This window comes from Arachis hypogaea, chromosome 17, assembly GCF_003086295.3.
Source record: "Arachis hypogaea cultivar Tifrunner chromosome 17, arahy.Tifrunner.gnm2.J5K5, whole genome shotgun sequence".
NCBI lineage: Eukaryota > Viridiplantae > Streptophyta > Magnoliopsida > Fabales > Fabaceae > Arachis > Arachis hypogaea.
In genome coordinates, this window is record NC_092052.1 from 123,222,395 (window position 1) to 123,230,297 (window position 7,903).

The 7,903-nt window shown below is 39.8% G+C and overlaps 1 non-coding gene across 1 annotated transcript; it reads left to right on the top strand.

Moving 5' to 3' along the window:
* The first annotated feature begins 249 nt into the window (after nucleotides 1-249).
* LOC112767687 (small nucleolar RNA R71) lies at nucleotides 250-357 on the top strand. Its single transcript, XR_003185128.1, has one exon. It is a non-coding gene; the product is annotated as a small nucleolar RNA R71 (small nucleolar RNA).
* The last annotated feature ends 7,546 nt before the right edge of the window (nucleotides 358-7,903 follow it).

Consider the following 7,903-nt stretch of genomic DNA (forward strand, 5'->3'; position numbering starts at 1 on the left):
TTTGTTCTGAGCCAATATGGCATTTAGAGCATCAATTTCAAGAACTTCCTTCTTCTGAGGCATCCCATTATTCACAGGATTCCTCTCAGAGGTGTACATAAACTAGTTGTTTGCAACCATTTCAATGAGTTCCTGAGCTTCTGCAGGTGTTTTCTTCAGGTGAATGGATCCACCTGCAGAATGGTCCAATGATATCTTAGACAATTCAGACAGACCATCATAGAATATATCCAGGATGGTCCATTCTGAAAGCATGTCAGAAGGACACTTTTTGGTCAGTTGCTTGTATCTTTCCCAAGCTTCATAGAGGAATTCACCATCTTTTTGTTTGAAGGTTTGAACATCCACTCTAAGCTTGCTCAGCTTTTGAGGAAGAAAGAACTTGGCTAAGAAAGCCGTGACCAGCTTATCCCAAGAGTTCAGGCTGTCTCTAAGTTGAGAGTCCAACCATGTTCTAGCTCTGTCAACTCAGGATAAGCAAAAGGGAAAAGCATAAGCTTGTAGACCTCAGGATCAACTCCATTGGTCTTAACAGTATCACAGATCTGTAAGAACTCAATCAAGAACTGAAAAAGATCTTCTGATGAAAGTCCATAAAACTTACAGTTCTGTTGCATCAGAGAAACTAATTGAGACTTTAGCTCAAAATTATTTGCTCCAATGGCAGGGATTGAGATGCTTCTCTCATGGAAATTGGGAGTTGGTGCAGTAAAGTCACCAAGCACCTTCCTTGCATTGTTGTTGTTAGGTTCAGCTGCCATGTCCTTTTCCTGTTCAAAAATTTCAGTTAGGGCCTTTTCAGAGTTTTGTGCTTTAGCTGCTCTTAGCTTCCTCTTCAAGGTTCTTTCAAGTTCAGGATCAGCTTCAACAAGAATGCTTTTGTCCTTGTTACTGCTCATATGAGAGAAGAAAACAAAGAAAGTATGGAATCCTCTATGTCACAGTATAGAGATTCCTTGAGGTGTCAGAGGAAAATAAGAATGGAAGGATAAGGTAGGTAGAGGAAAATTTGAACGTGTAAAGAGAGGAGAAGGTTCGAATTATTAAGAGAGGAGGAGTGTTAGTGATTAAATAGAAAGAGATGAGAGAGGAAAATTTTCGAAAATTTTTAAAAGAAATAAAATTAAAATTTAAAATAATTAGTGAATTAATTAAAAAGAATTTTGAAAAAGGGTTAGTAGTTTTCGAAAATTAAAAGTGAGAAGGTGGTTAGGTGGTTTTGGAAAAGATAAGAAGTAATAAATTTGAAAAAGATAAGAAGTTAGAAAGAAATTTTGAAATTAGAATTTGAAAAGATATGATTAAGAAAAAGATATGGTTTAGAAAAAGATATGATTGGAAAACAAATTGAGAAGATTTGATTTTTTAAAATTAATGACTTAACTAACAAGAAAATTAAAGATATGATTCTAAAATTTCAAAGATTGAACCTTCCTTAACAAGAAAGTAACAAACTTAAAAAATTTTGAATCAAGATTTTTGAAAACAATGAAAAAGATTTGATTTTTTTTTTAAAAAAAATATATGATTGAAAAGATATGATTTTGAAAAAGATATGATTGATAAGAAAAGATATGAAAAAGATAAGATTTTGAAAATTAGTTTTGAAACTTGAAAAATTGAAAAAGATTTGAATTGAAAATAAAGTTACCTCCTTGGTGCCATCCTGGCGTTAAACGCCCAGAATGGTATCCATTCTGGCGTTTAACGCCCAAACCTCTATCCTTTTGGGCGTTTAACGCCCAGCCAGGTACCCTGGTTGGCGTTTAAATGCCAGATTTCCTTCCTCACTGGGTGTTTTTGAACGCCCAGCTTTTTCTCTGTGATTCCTCTGCTGAATTTTCTGAATCTTCAATTCTCTGTGTTATTGACTTGAAAAAATATATTTTTGAATTTTTTTTTGAATTTTTAATGATGAAAGACAAAAACAACAAAATGAAGTTAACCATGAAAATGTAAGATCAAAACAAGATTATCATGCAAGAACACTATGAATGTCAAGATGAACATCAAGACACTATAAAAAACATGATGAACATCAAGAACATATTTTTGAAAAATTTTGAAGGGAAGAGAAACATGCAAGACACCAAACTTAGAACTTTTGAATGTTCAGACACTGTGATTTTGAAAATGCATATGAAAAACAACATAAAATACTAAACAAGAGAATTCAAAGATCAGAACAAGGAAAATCATCAAGAACAGCTTGAAGATTAATGAAGAACATCATGCATAAAATTTTGAAAAATGTAAGAAAAAGAAAAACATGCAATTAACATCAAACTTAAAAATTGACTCTAGACTCAAACAAGAAACACAATATTTTTTTTGTATTTTTCGAAAATTATTTTGGAAAAAGAAAATAAAGAACTTCAAAATTTTTAATAAGAATTCCAGGGCTCATAAAATGTCAGTCTAAAGCTCCAGTCCAGGAATTAAAGATGGCTTACTAGCCAGCCAAGCTTTGAGTGAAAGCTTCGGTCCAAAACACTAGACATGGCCAATGGCCAGCCAAGCCATAGTAGTACATACAAGCATTTCATAATAGGTGGAAGCCTCAGTCCAAAAGAAATTAGACATGGCTTAACAGCCAGCCAGACTTCAACATATCATGATGGAACTTTAGAATTCATTCTTAAAAATTCTAAAGAACAAAATAAAATTTTTTTTAAAAATTTTTTTTGATATTTTTTTTCGAAAATAAAGAAAAATAAAATAAAATAAAATTACCCAATCTAAGCAACAAGATGAACCGTCAGTTGTCCAAACTCGAACAATCCCCGGCAACGGTGCCAAAAACTTGGTGCACGAAATTGTGATCTCAATGGCGCCAACAACTTGGTACGCACAATTGTAATCTCAACTCTTTTTCACAATTTCGCACAACTAACCAGCAAGTGCACTGGGTCGTCCAAGTAATAAACCTTACGTGAGTAAGTGTCGATCCCACGGAGATTGTTGGTATGAAGCAAGCTATGGTCATCTTGTAAATCTTAGTCAGGCATATTCAAATGGTTATGGAGTTTTAATAATTAAAAGATAAATAAAATATAAAATAAAGATAGAGATACTTATATAATTCATTGGTGGGAATTTCAGATAAGTGTATGGAGATGCCTCATTCCTGTTGAATCTCTGCTTTCCTACTGCCTCTTTCCTATCCTTCATACTCCTTTCCATGGCAAGCTATATGTTGGGTGTCACTGTTGTCAATGGCTACTTCCCGTCCTCTCAGTGAAAATGGTCCTCTACGATTTCTGTATGGCTAATCAATTGTCGGATTGCTCGTCTCGGATGAAATATACCATGCACAGATATCGTATAGCTAATCAGCTGTTGGTTCTCGATCGTGTCAGAATAGGATTTACTATCCTTTTGTGTCTGTCACTATGCCCTACATTCGCGAATTTGAAGCTTGTCACAGTCATCCCATCCCAGATCCTACTCGGAATACCACAGACAAGGTTTAGACTTTCCGGATCTCAAGAATGCTGCCAATTGATTCTAGCCTATACCACGAAGATTTTGATCTCAGATTCAGATGCTCTGTTGTCAGGAGAGACGATGTGAATCGTTGAAGAGAGATCCAAGAGATACGCATTCAAGCTTGTTTTCATGTAGAACGGAAGTGGTTGTCAATCACTTGTTCATAAGTGAGAATGGTGATGAGTGTCACATAATCATCACATTCATCATATTCTTGTGTGCGAATGAATATCTTAGAATAAGAATAAACATGAATTGAATGGAAAACAGTAGTAATTGCATTAATACTCGAGGAACAGCAGAGCTCCACACCTTTAATCTATGGTGTGTAGAAACTCCACCGTTGAAAATACATAAGTGATAATGGTGTTCATTGGCTTCGGCCCCAGAGGGGGAACCAGAATGACCAAGACCTTGGTCTAAGGACTAAACGTCCAAAGATGTAAATACAATAGTAAAAAGTTCTATTTATGCTAAACTAGTTACTAGGGTTTACAGAAGTAAGTAAATGATGCAGAAATTCACTTCCGGGGCCCACTTGGTGTGTGCTTGGACTGAGCGTTGAAGCTTTCACGTGTAGAGGCCTTCCTTGGAGTTAAACACCAGTTTGTAACTTGTTTTTGGTGTTTGACTCTAGTTTGCAACTTGTTTCTGGCATTTAACGCCAGAGTAGGGCAGAAAGCTGGCGTTGAACGCCAGTTTGCATCATCTAAACTTGGGCAAAGTATGGACTATTATATATTGCTGGAAAGCCCTGGATGTTTACTTTCCAACGCAATTGGGAGCGCGCCATTTGGATCTCTGTAGCTCTAAAAATTCTATTTCGAGTGCAGGGAGGTCAGAATCTAACAGCATCTGCAGTCATTTTCTGCCTCTGAATAAGATTTTTGCTCAAGTCCCTCAATTTTAGCCAGAAAATATCTGAAATCACAGAAAAATACACAAACTCATAGTAAAGTCCAGAAATGTGATTTTTGCTTAAAAACTAATAAAAATATACTAAAAACTAACTAAAACATACTAAAAACTACCTAAAAACAATGCCAAAAAGCATATAAATTATCCGCTCATCACCTTCCCCTAGGAAAGTACCACTAAAGAATTTTGAGGGATTCCACGGCCTACAACATCATCATGGGCAGAGAAACCATCAATGAGCTCGGAGCAATAATCTACACTAAGCTGCTGATAATGAAGTTCATTTCCGATAATGGATCGATTGGATCTATCAAGGGAGATTTAGAAAAACGGTCGCATGCGACAATGCCAGCCTCTCCCTAAGGAAGAAATCCAAGGAAGCAAGCGGGGTCTTCTTGGCCGACCTAGATGCAAGAGTCGATAACAAGCCTAGGCCCAAGCCCGAGGGAGACCTCGAGAAAGTCAGGATCGGTGACTCGGAGGCAAAGTTTACCTTCATAAACAGGAACCTCCCCCATGAATTAAAGGACCATGGTGGATGTCTCGTATCCAAATATAATTGTTCAAGAACAATTTGAGACATTGACACCTGTAGAGGGTCTTGGGTAGATAATAAATCATTCACCTACTGAGATGACTTAGGACCCTCAATCCAATCAATAATATGCCTAGTAATTGTGACAACAAATATCACGACGTCTATGTTGGTATGTATTCCTCGCACATGGTAGAGGACTGACTATATGGTTCTATGGAAGGTTAGATAGAAGGTTATGCATATTCCTGTGTGTATGGTGGTTATGTTTGTGAGTATGATGATATAACAGGTTGGATGAAAGGTAGTACATAATCATCTGAGTATGGTAGGTATGGATATTGTGGTGGGTAAAAAATATAGCGGTATGTATAATTGTTGTTGTGATGATGGATATGTGTATGGTAGGCATGGATATGGTGGGTATGCATATGGCTGTAAATATGGTTGTTGTTGTTGTTGAGGTGGTTATTCTTGTTGAGGTACTTGCTCTAACTCGGCATGCTTGGAGAGCCGCAAGGGATCACCGAATCTACTAATGTACCAGTCTATGTACTGGTCGGATGATTGATAGTTGTTGACATGTTAACCTGTCAAGAAGAACGCAGAACTGTTATTCCATTGTGAGATCCATTTGCCATGTTCTACTCCCCAATTCTTGTTTTTTTTGTACTCGCCAGCACTATGTTATGCGACGCTCTAAGTTTCATAGCTTCTACTAGGGAGTCCTTATAAAAGCCAAACTATCTTTTAACATTATCAGTCGGATGCCATTCCACAACACTCAAAGCATATTAGAGGCACAATTGCACTCCATAGATCTACACCGTCATTGAAAGCTAATATCCATCGGCAGAGACCCTATTGATGGCATCTGATACATATGTGCAAGTCAAGCAGAACCCTAACTAAACTTATTAATATGGGAAAACTTACAAAGCAATGGGAAATACTTCTAGTGTACAGTAATTCCAGATTTGTCATTGAATAATTTACCAAATAGCAACATGATGTGACATTTCACATAAATTTTCTTACTTTGTCGGTCAGTCAAATGTTAGCGCTGCTTTAGGATGTAGAATTATGTCAGCTTGATTCCGCTTCCTCTATGGTCGTTCACCCCAGGAGGTATTATGAGTGTGTGGTGGTTGGAGGGGACTTGGATCTGGGTTGCTGGCATGTGAGTGGATCTCCCGGGCTGGTGTTGGTGAGTGAGGAATGGAGCTTCATGACCTCACGGGTTGTTGGAGTGTCGAAGGGGGAGCCACCTGCAAAAGGGACTCCGACGCTCAAGTCAGAATCCGTACAAGGTGGCAGAAAAGGTGAGGGTATAGTGACGTACCTCGGGGGAGGGGTAAGGCCATCCCCTTATATAGTCTACACCTAGGGAGGGTCCTACAAGAGTAGACCCGCCTTCCAGGAAACTTCCCTTTCCAGCTGTCAGGTACCTTGCTAAAGGGGTGAAGGTGTCTCGGGTCTCCTCCCGGTTTGGGTATCGGATACCCGTCGGGTCGGCTGGCTGGGCCGGGGTGTCAGACCAGTTGGGCTGGGCCAGAACAGTGCCCCCAATGCGCCAACTGTGGTTGTGAGTGCCATTGTTGGCGCGTTCCATTCTACCTTCTCTCTGGTTGGATCCCCGCGAGGTCGGCCGTTCGTGACAAGGGCGTGTCTCCTATGCGCGAGTGGGTTTTTTCATTTCGAGAGAATGCCATTTATTGCCTCGTTCTCCATGCCTGTCATTTAATGCCATTATGGCTTATTTGAAAGCTTAGAGAAAAGTCAGTTCTACCCCTGACTTTTGTGCTTTCCTGCAGTGGCAGTTATTCTTCAGTGCTTACTTTCTTTCCCCTACTTTCACGTTCCATCTTCTCACTTCTGCATCCCTCTGCATTATTGCTTCTCATTTTTCCTCTCTTACTTTCTGGATTTCACTGCTTTGATCTGCTTCTAGTTCAACTTCAACTACAACTGCATTTCCTAAGATATTTCCAAATTTTCTTGACAGCAATCTTCCTAGTAAGCATCTTTTTCTTAATGAATGATTGCTATTGTTACTTCTATTGTTGCCGTCCCTTTGTGTTCCTGTGGTTTCTAGGCTATGCGTGTGTGTTGTTGGAATCATGCTACTATTAGTTAGGCTTTAAGGGGGTTGCCATTTAGTTTTCTGGTACTTAGCCTTTGTTTAATTGTAGATAGGCTAACTGTGCTATGTAGCGTTAGTTCCTTGTGGTATATGGTCTTAGTTCCAGTTCTCCCAGCTTTTTGACCTTGTAGTCTGACTTTGAGTGGTGCCCCCACTGTAGGTATGGCGCAACTTCCCCTCCCGAGGCCCTGTGTTGACCGATACGCCCGGGTCACCTCAGATGTGAAGGATACACCTTCACAAATAACCCTAAAGGAGCTCACAGAGTTCCGCCATGCCGATCAATTATGCGGGGGAAGTCCCAAGGAGGAATGCTACGAAGTGTTCGTTCCCGCGGACTACGAACGTATATGTCAGCTTAACCTGAACACCCCCCAAGTTGCCGACTGGATTTAGATGTACAAGACAATGTTAACTGTCCTGGGGGTTCGTATCCCCTTCTCCCCCATCCAAATGGCCCTTTTAAATCGGTGCGACATGGCTCCGTCACAACTGCACCCGGAACAGTTGAGCCGCCATCCGGTGCTTTGAGATGGTTTGCGAGTACCTGGAGTTGCCGGCCTCCGTAGAAGTGTTCTTATGGCTCTTTGTTTTGACAAACCCTTCCAAGGAAGGAAGGCATAAGAAAGGGTTTATGTCCTTTCGGGCTGCTCAGGGCAGACGAATCTTTGGGGTGTTCGAAGATTCGTTCCACGGCTTCAAGGATAAATTCTTTAATGTCTGGCCTTCCAATGGCCAACACCCTTTCTGGTTAACCTTGGAGGGAGCGACGGATTCCGACCTACTAGAGCTTTGGGGCCGGGGCCAATGCTTTCACT